Here is a 14,992-nt window from a genome sequence, read left to right on the forward strand (position 1 = left end):
ATTTACTTTGTCCAGTACATAGAAATTTACTGTTTTGATGACCAGCAAAAAATTCAATTAGAAATGTTAAAAATGCTGCATTTTCAAGGTAACTCAAATGTAAGAAAATCTGCTATAACATTGGGATAGTTACAGTAAAAATTGTCTGGCTATTTGCTACTACTCATAATAGCATGCAATACTGCAGTATGGATAGCCTGTGAAGAAAGAAGTTCAATATATCCAACAGCAGAAAATATTTGTAAGAAAGCAGAAGTTCACATCTTGCAGAGATCAGCAAATAAGCAAAGCAGTAATTTCACATCCGTAAGTCAGGGACTGTTCACAGTGCAGGTTCAGTATTCAGCAGCTGCCACCTTCATGAAATCATAGAATCACAGAAAAGTTTGTGTTGGAAGGAACCTTTAAAGGCCATCTAGTCCACCCTCCCCTGCAATAAGCAGGGACATCTTCAACTAGATCAGGTTGCTCAGAGCCCCGTCCAGCCTGGCCTTGAATGTTGCCAGGGATGAGGCATCTACCACCTTTTTGGGCAACCTGGGCCACTGTTTTACAACCCTTGTTGTAAAAAATTTCTTGCTCATATCTAAGCTGAATCTCCTTTGCTCTAGTTTAAAACCATTACCACTTGTCGTATTGTAACAGGTCTTGCTAAAAAGTCTGTCCCCATCCCTCTTACAGGCCCCTTTTAAGTACAGAAAGGCCACAATAAGGTCTTCCCAGAGTCTTCTCCAGGCTGAACAATCCCAACTGTCTCAGCCTATCCCCACAGCAGAGCTGTTCCTGCCTTCTGATCATTTTTGCGGTCTCCACTGGCCCCTCTCTAACAGATCCATGTCTTTCCTGTACTGAGGGCTCCAGAGCTGGACGCAGAACTCCATGTGAGGTCTCACCGGAGCAGAGTAGAGGGGCAGAATCTGCTGCCCATGCTCCTTTGGATGCAGCCCAAGATACGATTGTCCTTCTGGGCTGCAAGCACACATTGCTGGCTCATGCAAACCTGGCTCAGTCACTGGATAAAGAGTTATGGAAAACTGGAAGAAAAACCAATTCTGAACACTGCACATTGTTATTTAAATACACATTGTGTGTGCATACACATGTGTGCATGAATACTTACAGTGAAAAGCACTTTACTAAGATTGAGGCTTTGCTCATGTCCTTTCAATTATTCTTTAGATCCTATTTGTCAGCATATTTTGTTGGTCCTCACTATTCAATGGAAATTAGCTTTCCAAAAGAAAATAATCATTCTCAAATACTAGATAGATACTCCACAGCAGAATGAACCATTTTATCTGATAATCTGGCTTCTTCCTGATCATTAAATAAATAGGCCCTTTCAGACACTATTATAATTTCCTTCTCTTTTATAGTTTTTATTTGTGGATAATTTAGAAATAAGTGATTATGCTTATTTGAAAGCCAAATTTCTAGATGTGTTTTACTGGTTATTGGTCAGAAAAAATTATCAGGCCACTGATTTTCCTCTGTTTACATGCTGCAAATACATACAATATGCATGTAAATTCAAGATTTGATTTCTGGAAGAGCTCTGGAGGAAATTATAAATTTTATTTCCTGTAAACATTTATCCTATTAAAATTCACTAATTCACAGATTCATGAAAGTCAAACACTGAAAATATATGACAAACTAAAACCAAGTTCCCCTTAACTCTTAGGTGATTTCCTTTTTTTCAGCACCAGTTCACGTGCCCCAAGCTAACTTTTATTTCCCTATTTAAAAAGCTATGTTTTGTACTAAAAATTTATATATGAAAAAAAATCATGAATGTGAAAGGAACCCCAGAACAGAATCAAACCCACTGTTTGGACCACCAATGGATCAATTAATCTCATACAATTCTTGGTAGATATTTATTTAATCTATTCTTAAAGATCTCACTCTTTAGGGCATCGGACCAAGGGGTGGCAAGGTTTTGTTGTTTATGGTTTTATTGTTTTTAAAGTTCTTGCAAGTGCTCTTATTGCCTATTCTATAATAACTCATATTTGCTGCAATGAAATCTATTATCTTCCATTCCATCTAGTATACAGACTATTCTTGCTCCCTCTGAAGCAGCTATTAACATAGATGAACGCTGTTGCATCCTCCTCCCATAGCCTTCTCAAAGCTAACTAGCCTTCTTGTGGCCCACTCAGTATTCTGATAGACCTATGCTCATTTTCACTGCTTTGTCTTTAGTTTGTCCTCCTTGAAATAGAGCACCTAAACATAGATACAATGATCCAGGTAAAATTTCTACAATATATCACTTGATTTTCAGGTTACACTCCTATTTACATATCCTAGGACAATATTTTTCACGGTGCTATGATATTGCTCATTTAGATACATTGCAAGACCCATTAAATCTCCCCAAACTCCCCCAGAAGTTGTTCTCTGTTCTGTGTGCATGCGTGTATTGAACCAGTTTTACAAACATGTATTTAGAGAAGTGGTTAAATTACATTTAAAACCCTAGGATAAATAGTGAACCACAAAGAAAAGGTTGGTTAAGATAAAGGCCATAATGGCCTTTCATATTTCTTTTGCTCTTTTTCAGTTCCCTTCTCCTTGTTTTTCAAGGAAAACTTTTAAAGCCAGGTTCCTTTGTAGAGAGATACTGCTAGACTGGGATTGCTTCATAAATTTTTATTCCCAATGATTGTTCCCTTTTTAAAAAAAAAAAGCATAGAAAAACTATGGCAAAGCTGCACAGGAAAAAAAAACCAAAACAAAACACACAAAAAAAAACCCAAAGAAAACATGCCTTAAAAAAAAAAAAACAAACACAAAACTAACCTGAAAAATTCATCTCTTTGGACTCTGCACTGGAGTTGGGAAAAGGTAAACAGAGAAAGTTTAAATATGTGATATGAAGTAAAGACATATATAATCCTTTCCCTGCCTCCCATCTGTAACAGACAGAAAAGTACTTCTTTTGTGAAGTGTGTTTAACTTGGCATTTGCGCTCTTGTACAGAGCTCAGACTGTTCAAAAGTCTGATGCACTCCAGAGATGGATTTTCTGCTTATGGAAATAGCAACTGAGGAAATGTGTCACATTACACTTCATCAAGTTGTTGGTACATTAGGAACAAACATACCCTAAATTTGCAAAAAGATTGTTTGTTTTCTTTTAATTACTGAAAATAACAAAAAAACCCATTCAGAAATAGAAACAGATGGGGAGAAACAATCAGAGAAACACTGTAGAATGTATTAATAAGAGTCTAGTTAAAAGGTGCTCTCTTCTGAATGACTGACTAAGCAAGGAAAAGTGCAACAGCATTATTCCAAGAAAAACAGGACCCATGTTGTTTTCTAAAACAATTGCTTTATAGGTTTCTCTGTATCTGTTCTGAAACAGAGTAAGGGTATAGACACAAAACTAAAAGATAATGCTATGAAACGCATATTTTCTGACAGATGAATACTTTTCTTCCAGTAGGTCCTTGATGTAGGATAGTCTAATTATTATAGGTTACGTTTGTCCTGCAGACCAAGAGGATCTAGAATTTTGTATTGAAGAGAACAAAACTACAATGCTTTGTAAAAAAAACCCCACCAAATAAACAAACAAACAAAAACCAACAAACACAAACCAACCAACCAAACTACAAAAAACAAACAAACTAAAAACACACACACACCAAAAAACACCCAACAACACCACATTGTACTGTTTAGTGTCACCAACATGTTGCTTCCAAAGTAATGTTTCTTGGTTTCAAGACCACCACTGCCTTAGCTATTGGAATCAGTACAGATGTACATACAGAACACTTGTTTTTCTTCACTGCCATCCATGACTTACTGTTTCGAAAGCAGATTGATTGATGGTGACAAGTAGGTGAGTGAGGGCAGATCAGAGATGGTGCTGCAGACACAGTTTAAACTGATGAGGACAGCAGGGAACTGAAAGCTCCTCTTACCTCCAGACACTGAAGGATGGCAAAACCACCTGGCAAATGAAAACATCTTCCACCCCTTCCATATTCCTCCTCAGGTAATGTTCACCACTTGCAGTCTAAATAATTCTGATAGTTTAAGAGGTGAAGCAAAACGTTGTGAGATTATGTTAAAGTGCTGCAATCTTCTTGTTAGAAAGGGACAATTTTCCCGAATTAAGATGATGTACCCTGTATTATTATAAATTATACTCACTAAAAACACAGCTTTGCTATAAAAATATAATGCAACCTCAGAAAAACATCAATTCCATTGAACTAATCTAACTTTATAAAATATAACATTTACAGAAGTATACTCTTTACCCATAATTTGGCAAGCAAAGACATTTCACGCATACATATGGAGACAGGGTAACTTTGAACATTTTAATTACCTTTTGCTGTCAAGGAGGTGTTCTGTTCATTACCAGGAAAAAGCAGGGAAGATATATTTTCACAGAACTGCAAAGTAACTGGATATGATATGGGAAATTTCAGTTGGGCTTTCAATATAGTCACCAGCACTTAAGTAACAGGAAGTTCTATATCAAGACATAGATCTTAAACAAGTATCATGTCTCTATAGGAGACAAATGCTCAGAACCATCTCAGTACTGTTTACCCGAACATCTCAACACCTTCTTCCTAAGAACTGTAGGCATATTTAAACTAGGCATTTTTTCTTCCCAACTCTCCTGAGCTGTAAACCTGCTATAGACACAGCATGTTTACCAGACACACAGAGAATCAGATCTTGACAAGGAAAAACATATCTTCCACTTTTGTTTAAGTAAAAGTGGAAAAATGTGGGCATACTACAGTGTGTGCACAACAGTCATTTAAGAACAGACTGCAAATATGGAAAACTCTAACCAAGTTTCTTTTTTTGACCTACAAGAAGATAATTGCCTATACATTTTAATAAACACTGAGTTATTCCTAAGACACATAGAGACCAAGGACCTAGCCTTCAGCCTACTTTTCAAGCTGTGCTGCTTTATATGTAATAATTAAAAAAGTCACAAGATCATAAAAGGAAGAATCTCTCTATCCTACGACTTAGAATACTTCTCTGGAAGGAGGATTTATTTCTATTGCAAGCAAGAAGTGTTTTAGATAGTTAATGCAGCAATTGCTCAATGTGCCCTTACAAGTTATTCCACAGTGTTAGACTAGAAGACAGAGCATTCTTCTGAGAAGCAACAGATACAGGCTTGCATCCTCTGGAAGAGGACAGGGCTAAGAAAAAACTGCACAATACAACATTAGAAAGGAGGAATATTACCTCTATCTCCAGCTGTTCACCACAAAAGAAAAAAAAAAAAAAGAAAATAAATAAAAGAAAAAGAAAGAGACAAACCCAAGTTTTCTGTAAGTTTTGGGAGAACATGCATTTCTAACTTTCTTGCCTTTGAAAAAGATTTAGGGCTTAGCACTGTAGCGAAAGCAGGCAAATTTCAGCAGCCCAGTGACCATATAGGTCCATGAAATGAGGATTTACCAGAAGTCGTCAACCTTGACATTTTTCTTGGCTACCTGAAACAGCTTCATGCTTAACCTCCTGGTTGAGAATCCCATTATTATTTTTTTATTTCTTCCCCCTGTGACTGTGGGGAGCACAGATGCCACATGGCCATCAGACTGGAATTCCAGTGTGATTCTGGAGTGATTAAAAATTACATAGGTCTTCAGTATTATCTCCTCATGTCCTTCTATGAGGCTAACCTTCAGTCTCATAGGAGACAGATCAAGACATTTTTCAGAATGTTAATTAACACTGAAAAATTAATTTTTGGCTGCCCATTTGAAGGAAGAGTCCAGGTTGAAACAAGCGTTTTTCCTTGTACTTCAAGGGTTCTGAGCTAAGAATAATTTGTCTATCAAGATGAGCAAGCCCACAACTGGTTTCAAACATAGACATTGAAACAGAGCAATCTCCCGGCCATAAGTAGCAGCTAGTGCTTACTTTGGGAATTTGACAGCATTTATGCATACTGAATCATGTCCAGCTTAACACACAGCAAGAAATACAAAGACGACATTCACTGTATCAAGCTCCTGCCTCTCTTTCTCCAGCCTGCAGCAAAGGAAGGCTGGGTGTCATCCAAAATATAACGGCTGGTATTGAAGGCTCTTGGAGATGTAAACTAACATGCAGGTTCAAAGGACTTGGAATGTGCAGCTTCCACAGTACAGAAAAGGAAGAGTCACCATCAAGAACCTGGCTATATAATAACTATCGCAACAACAGTCAACAGCTTAGCAAAGAGGGGCCTTTCCTACCAGGTTTCAAGAAAAACCCTCCCAGTACAGCTTGGAGAAAACACATAAAAGCACAGACTCTTTCAACTGGCTTCCACAGTGTGCACAGCACATCCCCATTCAGCACAGAGTACAAATGGACCCTTTGTCGTGCCTTCAAGAAGTGAAGCTAGTCCCACTTGTTCTGTTTTCTGATTGTACCACTTCACATGGGTTTGGTTAATTTGTGTACAGCCCTATGTTTTTAAGGAATAACAATTTAATTTAAATCTCCTTTGGGAAAAAACATGTTAAAACTGTAGCTTGTGTGCGGCAACAATGAACCTCTTTCTTCCAAGAGAGAAAGAAGACTGAAGCTAATGAAATTATACTGTTGTTAGTTTGCTCTACTGGAGAACAATGTCAATTCTGTGGTTTAAAATTGCTCTCATAAAAAAATAAAAACCATTGTTTCCAGTGGGAAGCTCTTCTCCTGTTGAAATTATAATGAATTTCTTTTTTTTTTTTTTTCATGGATTTATGGATTTTAATTCTTTATGGGTGAACTATTTCTCCTGGAATTAAACTAGAAAACTATGCTATTGTTGAATTTTATTAATGTTCCAAGCAATAAGATAGACTGTAGGACTTAATATGCATCTCTGTGCCTGGCAAAAATTCACATCTGTGCAATTAGGAAAAGTCAGAAAGGGGCACTGCAGGGAAGAAAAAAAAAGTACTCCTTTGCTATGCTTTCTCAGTGAAGGATTTCAGTGGTACCCATCTTCTCTGAAGTCTTAGCTGTGTTATGACAAATCAAAATAATAATTCATTTACATTGCTGTAAGTCTTTTTCATCTACAGATTTCAAAGCAGCATTAACAAGGACTCATGGTATAAAGAGTAAGGGTTGCATCAGCCTTCCAGCCTTCCCCAGCTTTGGGGATCTGCAGATCTGCAATCACAGCCCCTTTCTTTTGTTAATGGAAACAACAGACATTTTCATTATTTACAGGTTGAAAAATCCTTAAGTCCAATCCTATGCTGAAAACCAGTCACTGGGTAAACACCAGCAAGGCTGAAACAAAAGAGAACTATTCTTCAGCAATCACATTTCTTCAGGCTAATTCCAGCAAGAGCTCCTCCCTCCGTATCCTTCTGTGGCAGAAAGCTCATCCCATTCTATAACAGGCTTCTCTGAACTTTCTGGTATTTCTTGCAGTAAGCTCAACTCCCCAGACCTCACACTACAAACAGTTACTCATTTATAATCACAATATTAGGGTTATCTGTCAAGCTCCCCTGTCAAAAAAGAAAAAAAAAGTCAATCAACATTCCTTAAATTTAATACAAACCTTTGAGGTGCTGATTTAGTTAAGGTAACCTGTTTGTTCTCATTTCTCTTCTATCATTTTCACTCAATAATCTGAGTCAATCCTTCTGACAAGCATGGTAAATCATTCTAATGAAACATTTCAAACAAAATAACTATTCTGGAGGCCTCACTTTTAGGTATCTCAAGCTGGCATAAAAAGTAGGACTTGGCTGAGCCAGCTTCAGACAGTTACATCCTGGTTTGACCTAGTCGACTAGACTTCTTTCAATCAAGTGAAAGAAATAGACACTTCAGGATGTGAATCTTGGCATTCAAACATAAACACACTCTTGTGTTCACTGACCACACTGAGAATTCAACCTCTGCCTCCACTACTGAAAAATACAAAGCAGAATGCTAAATTCGAGCAAGATTAATCTCCCAGCCATCCCTTGCTATCTTTTTTTTTTCCTGTTTACACACATTCAGTTGAAATGTTTAAATGTGCAACATTTCTAAAAGGCCTTAGAGCATTTCAGCCTGGAACTTACCCCCACATGAAACACTTAAACATATGTAACCAATTGCTATTTGTGAGAAGGGTTTGCTTTGCTTCAGAGTAGATATAATCCCGTCCCTAACTAATTTAGGAAGATAACAGACTTATTCCTCTTGAAGCTTAGGCTACTCAAGTGGATGGGTGGATGGGTTATTTCACCCATTTTCAACCGTGATGTAGCTGGCTGGACACTCACAGTTACCTTGATCCAGAAGTTCTTTACAATGACAAGTGGTCAGAAGGTATTCACAAATCAAAGCTATTGCACATCCAATTAACACCACTGAAGATGTACACAAGACTCAAACTAGGAAATCATGAAATAACTAGCACCATCTAAATTTCTAAATTTTTAAAATAAGGGTTTGTTTCTTTAACATTTCCTCACAGATGACATTTATTTCCAAGAAACACTCTTCTCACAACTTGTTTTGAACTTCAAATTTGGTCAACATTTAAAGTAGTAAACAATATTTTGCCTACATTTATTTCTTTAGATGGTTAGTTTGATGCTCTCCCATTTTTTTTCCATACAGATCTTGCAATCATTTATATGATATTTATAGGGATAAACTAAGAATGTACACTTTTAATACTTCTATAATTCCTAAACTTCCCATAAATTGTAGAAAAAACTGAAGTCAAACTCCAGATAAGAATCGGTCCTTTGCATAACCAACTCCTGAACTTTGTTCTGTCTGTTTTCAGAGGATTTGAGGATAGTTGATATTGGTTCCTGACACAAACTTCCTTTTTAAAATCTATGATGCCTTCCATTTTTCAAAATTCCTTTTAAGTTTTCCTTAGAAAAATTAATAGGCACTCTAATATTCTCATATAGGCACTCTAATATACTCATATTTGGTACATTATTTAAAACAATATAAACAGAACTTATAAAAATGAAGATAAAGTAATCAATTCTATAAAAAATCCACTTAACTGTATGGTGCATGTATTATACACATTTGAAGATTCAACTAATGAAAGAGACTACAGATATGTTCAGTTCTGCTCTTCAGGAAATGAAATAAGAAATGGTCACCCATGCTGCTGCTAGTTGCAAAGACAGACGTACAGTACTAGAAATCGACAGAAGAGAAATATTTCCTCTCATTTTTCTGTCTTTCTTCACAGTGCAAATAACAGTTAACTTCAAAGATGTCTCACAAGCATCAACATCATCTGTCTTCCCCACACAATGCAAAAACCAACACATACTCCACAAAATTGTCCATAGAGCAGAACATTCTCTTTCCATGGCATTCATGTCAAACATCCTGTTTTCTGAAGGTATTAGTTTTGCAAACTAAAAAACTGCATTGAAAACATTGCAGAGACAGACAAGCGTTGACTTCCTCCCTCCTTAAAAAAGAAACCATTGAGAAAGTCTGGTGAACACTGAGCCCAGGACCCGAGCCTGAGAAAGGTCAAGTCTGTTCTAAATGTAGAGCCAGTGATGTTCAAACAGAGTTCAAAATTCCACATCCTCTGCTCTCCTGTTCCCAATATAAATCCTGAATTATTTAGATAAGCTTTTTGGGACAAAGGTTAATGAGTCTTTAGGTCCAAAACCCAACAGTAATCAGTATTATCATATTAAACAGTTATTCTTTTTGTTGTGTTTTCTATTTTTCCCTTAGGAAAAAAAGTGTTGCTAATCAAAATTTTAAAATGACAACAAAAACTTTTCAGAGAATATTTTTCCTAAGCATGAATGCTGTACACACACCATACAGTCCCTGTATAATCACATACCTATTTATCAGATACTATGTTTCTATTTGATTTTTCAAAACTATAATCACGATGTTAGTTCGTTCTATACTTGGGAAAGGCACAATCTTTCCTGACTCAAAAAAGAGTTTGGCAACTAAAATGAAAAGACAGGGTTTGTAATGGAAGAGAGGTAAAAACACACACTGAAAGTAAATTAAATGCTTATGTCTATATGCCTGAGATTAAGTAGCAAAACGATAGTTTTGCTACTTAATAGTTACAAGAGATCAGGATTCAGGGCACCAAGTGTATTAATGACCATCACAATTAACAGACACATCCTTCACTGAACTTCTGTAATTGCTCACATTGCTGAGATAATTTGTTAAATGCCAACATCACAAACATGATTGAATTTTCAGTTGTATCTCATCATTCTAGAGCGTTAAATTACATACTGTGTGTAATGGGAGGGCACAAGATTTATTAAAGAGGCCAGGGAGTCCTGGGCAACTCTACACTTCCCTCCTTTTACTCATATCACAGTGACAAGGAAATGTTGCTTGGTAGTTTGTTTTGTTTGTTTGTTTTTAATTCAGCCCCTCAGAAAAAGCTTTCTACGGATCTATAAGGGCAATAATTTTAAAGTAAATCCTTTCAGATGTTAATGTGTTAACTAGAACATTATGAATTTATAAAAAGCTACCTAATAGGACAGGACATTGAGTCATACTGGCATAGAGTTTAACTGTTTGCACTTCAAGGCATTTTTTTAAATCAAAGTTTGAAAGCTTCTGCCTAGGCCGCTCTAGAAGGGAGAAGAGGCAGCACTACTCCTACAGAACCAGCCTCAAGATGTCCAGTTACAAAATCCTGACTTCAATACTCATAAAACTTTTCTGGACTATCCATTTTGGTCCATATTTTCCAGCTATTTGCCTTATTTTTTTTAAGTGCCTTCAGAGTTTCAAGTAATAAGATGGGGGGTGAGTGGAACAAACAAACAAACCATAAACACCAAGTGAAAACATTTTAATGGGGGCTGTAAACCTGCCATGCTATCAAACAGGGATTTGAAGGTTGGCAGGAAACAGCAAAGCCCTCTACTTCAGAAATGTAGTTTCTGTAGCTCCCATGGAACTCCCTACAGGTCTGAAAAAACTACAGTTACCCTCCTCCCCGCAAAGCTTTACAGCTCTTCAGTGTAGGACTTGTTCAGATCTACAACAACTCACAGCAGTGCACATGCTCAAGCCTCTCAGCTCCTCATTTGGAGTACAGACAAGTCCCACACAGCGATAAACATACTTCAGCCAAAAACAGAGCTGGATTTTTACTGCAGTTGGCTTCCTCCCATGTAGTAGGAGAAAGAAATAATGAGCACCCAGACTGCTTCCACTATATTCTCAGTACTTCTGCTACCAGTGCTTTGGTATCACGAAGGAACAGGAGGAATGTTAAGACACTAGAGGAACAAGAGCAAGAGAGGCAGTGCAAAGGTTAAGTGAAGAGCTAAGGCAGCACAGCCTGTGGTTTCAGGAGTCATGGGGCTGGAGGCTAAGAGACTATATGAGAAAAATACCATATGTGTATTGGTCCTCCACTGGTCTCTTGGGCATCATCCCCCGGCCTGACCCTGCACAGCTGTTCTCATGACTGTATATTTAAGATGGGCTTACAATGAATAGAAGATACCTTTATACCCAGATGTGTAGAAGAGACTTCTATGTTCTTCCTCTTGTCATTGTTCTATTAACAGATGCTATTACTTTCCAAATGAATAAGTTTTGAGATGCACTAACATCTCCATATTGTTTCATAAACAACACCAGACAGAATGGCTGCGCATTTGACACACTATATTCGCTGCTTCCAAAGGCAGAACTTCTGCTCTTTTCCTTGTGTGCCAGGAAAAGGTGCATTAGTGCTGGTCATGAGATATATGTTTTTAAAAAGCTACGAAACATTTAGATATTTGTAAAAAGCTAAATAGATTAATTCTGATTTCACATTAAGCACCATAAGTTAGAAGAAACTCCAATCGTGTTATCTCAGTGCCAAAAGTTGTATGGAACCAGCATCCACCCCTAAATGTCTCTAACTCTTCTAGATGCAAAAGTTCAGGAAATATCAAACTGCTAGAAATGCACAACAAATTTTATTATGTATTTTAATAGCAAGCTTTGGGATTAGAAGCATTGAAGTATCAAACATTAAAATGCTTGCTTTGCTTCCTTAGCATCTTCTGATCAACTCTCAGCCATGAATTGTAAAGTCTCATGGAGGCATTGTAATTAGCATGCTTCCTTCCTTTCTGGAACCATGCTGATTTTTTAAAGGGAAGTGTAAGACATTCTTCCACTTACAATCGAATGTAAATTGTATGATTTATTAATTATTTCGGTAGCACTTGATATTTATTTTAATTAATCTTTAAGTCAGACATGAACACTAGGGAGTAACAGCAGGACATTAGAAGAGGCAAAAGTTTTGGTTTTTGCTTGAGAGCATTTTTAATGAAAAAGTAGCGACGGCTTTTTTTTTTTTTTTTTAAACATATGATAAATAAAGTTTGATGAAATTAAACCATGTACATCGGTTGTTTCCAAACAAGTGAGAAAACTTCTGAACGTGATACTTGTATGAACAGGCCAGAAAATAAAAGCCATCGGTCCCACTTCACCTCAGCCTTCCCTGCAGAGCCATGCAGGGCACACTGGGATCCTGCTGGGGCAGGATTAAGAAGCTCAGTTACACTCCTGCTTCCTCAGGCTGTGGCTCAAGGTAAAAACCTCTCCATGGTATCCAGCAGAGTTCCTGGGCTATGTGTCCTGACTCAGGCAAAGCACCTTCTTCCCCTTGTCTTCTCTACAACCAAGGGATAAACCACACACATACACCAGAGACTTCACTTTGGAAGATAATCCTAAATCGGCAGAGCTCTGGCTTGTATGCAGGGCTCTGACTAAAACACGTCCCTGGCACAAGGAAATTTGTGCTAAAGATGGGTCAGCAACCCTTGCTGTGCCCAGGAGCTGACCGCCTTGAGAAACACATGACAGCAGTGGAGGCAAAGGGACCTACAGCCTCCTGTGTCCGTCTCAGGCCAGGCACTGCAGCAGCAAGCCACAGCACCAACATCAGCTTTGTCTGCCCCAGGAACTTGTAGCTGAACTACAGACTACCTTATGCCATGACATTAATAACTTGAAGTGGCAAAGTGGCAATAGGAATGCACACTTTTTTTTTTTTTTTCCTTTTTTTTTTTGTGAGGGGTGTGTTGTGGTTTCTGGTTGGATGTTTTTTGAGTGTTTTTTGGTTCATTGGTTTTCTTTTGTTGTTTTATTTTTGTTGTGGGTTTTTTTGTGGTTTTGCTTTGTATTTTTTAACCCACACATTACCCTGGGAATCATTTTTCACGACCGAGCTGAGCTTCAACAACCCAGTATTCTGCTGAACCTTTTATTACAACGGCAAAATAGGAATTACTTTGGCCTTTGAAAATATTGAGCACACAATTCTCAAGTTTTAACTCCATTTTCACCTAGGCATATGAATTATTCCTTCCTAAGATAAGATAGGTTTTAGATGAACACAGGCCAGTATTAATTGCTTTGTCTGCATTTGGCCTCTACAGATACCAGAAGCATATCAACATAAAGGTCATATTTCTGGGAAAACACAGGCCCTCTTTCCTTAAAGAAATCCAAATGAGATTAAAATAGCAGACAGACTGGTCTAAAAATAGTGTGGTTTTCAGTGGTTTTTTTTTTTTTAGTTTTTGGTCTCAGTTGTTTTGGTTTGTGTGTTTTTGTGTGTGTGTGTGTGTTTTGGGTTTTGTTTTGTTTTCTTTTGGCTTTTTTTATAAGATAGCAAGTAAATCTGTTTAAATATTTTTATTGTCCATGGCCCTAAATAAGTCACTTAGTGCTGTGTTTCATTTCCCTCCATCCATCAAATTGCAAATGGAATAGGAGAAAGAGTAAGAGAGGAAAATAAATTTTGGCATGACTTTTGTGCCAGGATCATTCAGGAGCATGCTTGGCCCACAATGTGGACAGAATCAGCCCTGTGTTTGCTTGGGACACTGGCTCACAGGAGGGGTGCACTGCGCTCAGCACATCAGCTCCCCACCCTCCACCCCCAGTTCCTTCCCTGTGCCCACACACTGTTACACCCAGATCTGGAAGCAAGACAGGCACAGAGTCTCTATGCAACTGCTCCGAATTGCACAGAGGGCAAATACCCTCTGGAAGACATTTCTTCTATTGTATACTGCCATCAAAATGTAAAACAAACATCTTAACATAACGAGGGGGAAAAAAAAAAAAAGAAGCCACAATTCATATCCTTTGCAGTCTCAGACTGTGCTTTCACTAAAGAAAAAAATTATTCTCTCATTTCAGCTATTTTAACTGACTCAAAATAAACTCACAGTTTCACAGTTAAGAAGATAATTTGAAATTTGTGCATGTGAAGTAAAACCCACATTCCTCCCTAATATTCACAACATATCTGAAAGAAGAAAAGCATCCCATGCTATTTGCCCTAAAAGCCAAAACAGGAGAACAAAATCACCTTCTCTCCAAACTGAGACAAGCTCAGACAACTAATCTTCCAAGTATCTTTTCAGAAGTGACTGACAACATCATGGAAGAGATCTGCAGGTCTCCTCACAGCTGAACCTTGCATCTCTTCACATTTTGTCTAGTGGCCCCATCCTTATTGTTACCCCACCATTACAGGGTAGCAGTTCCTCCAGATCCTTCACATTTGTGTCCCACTGGAGAATGGCTCAACAATACTGAGTTTAGTTGTACTGGAATTAATATTGGAACTCACAGGCAGAACTCCACGGCACACAGTGATTAGAAAGCTAGTGGAGAGAGGCCTCATCTGAACTAATTCTCAACATTTAACATAGCTTCAGATACTAAATACTTCCACCACTCACACAACTATATCCCTTCAAAAACCCCTCTGCACCAAAGGAACACATAACCTAAGATTAACGTGAAAATTTTCACATCTTCTTTGCACTACATTACAGTATTTAAAGTAATTTGAGACATGAGCTTAAACTTCACCAGACGTTGCTCTGCAAATCCACTTGTTTTTCTAATCAGTGCATGGAGAAATGAAGTGGAGGAAGAAGCTGCTTTTCACAGGCAGGCAGTAGAAATGCCACTTTCAAGGTCAG

The sequence above is a fragment of the Streptopelia decaocto genome, assembly GCF_964273445.1.
Source record: "Streptopelia decaocto genome assembly, chromosome: 1".
NCBI classification, from domain to species: domain Eukaryota; kingdom Metazoa; phylum Chordata; class Aves; order Columbiformes; family Columbidae; genus Streptopelia; species Streptopelia decaocto.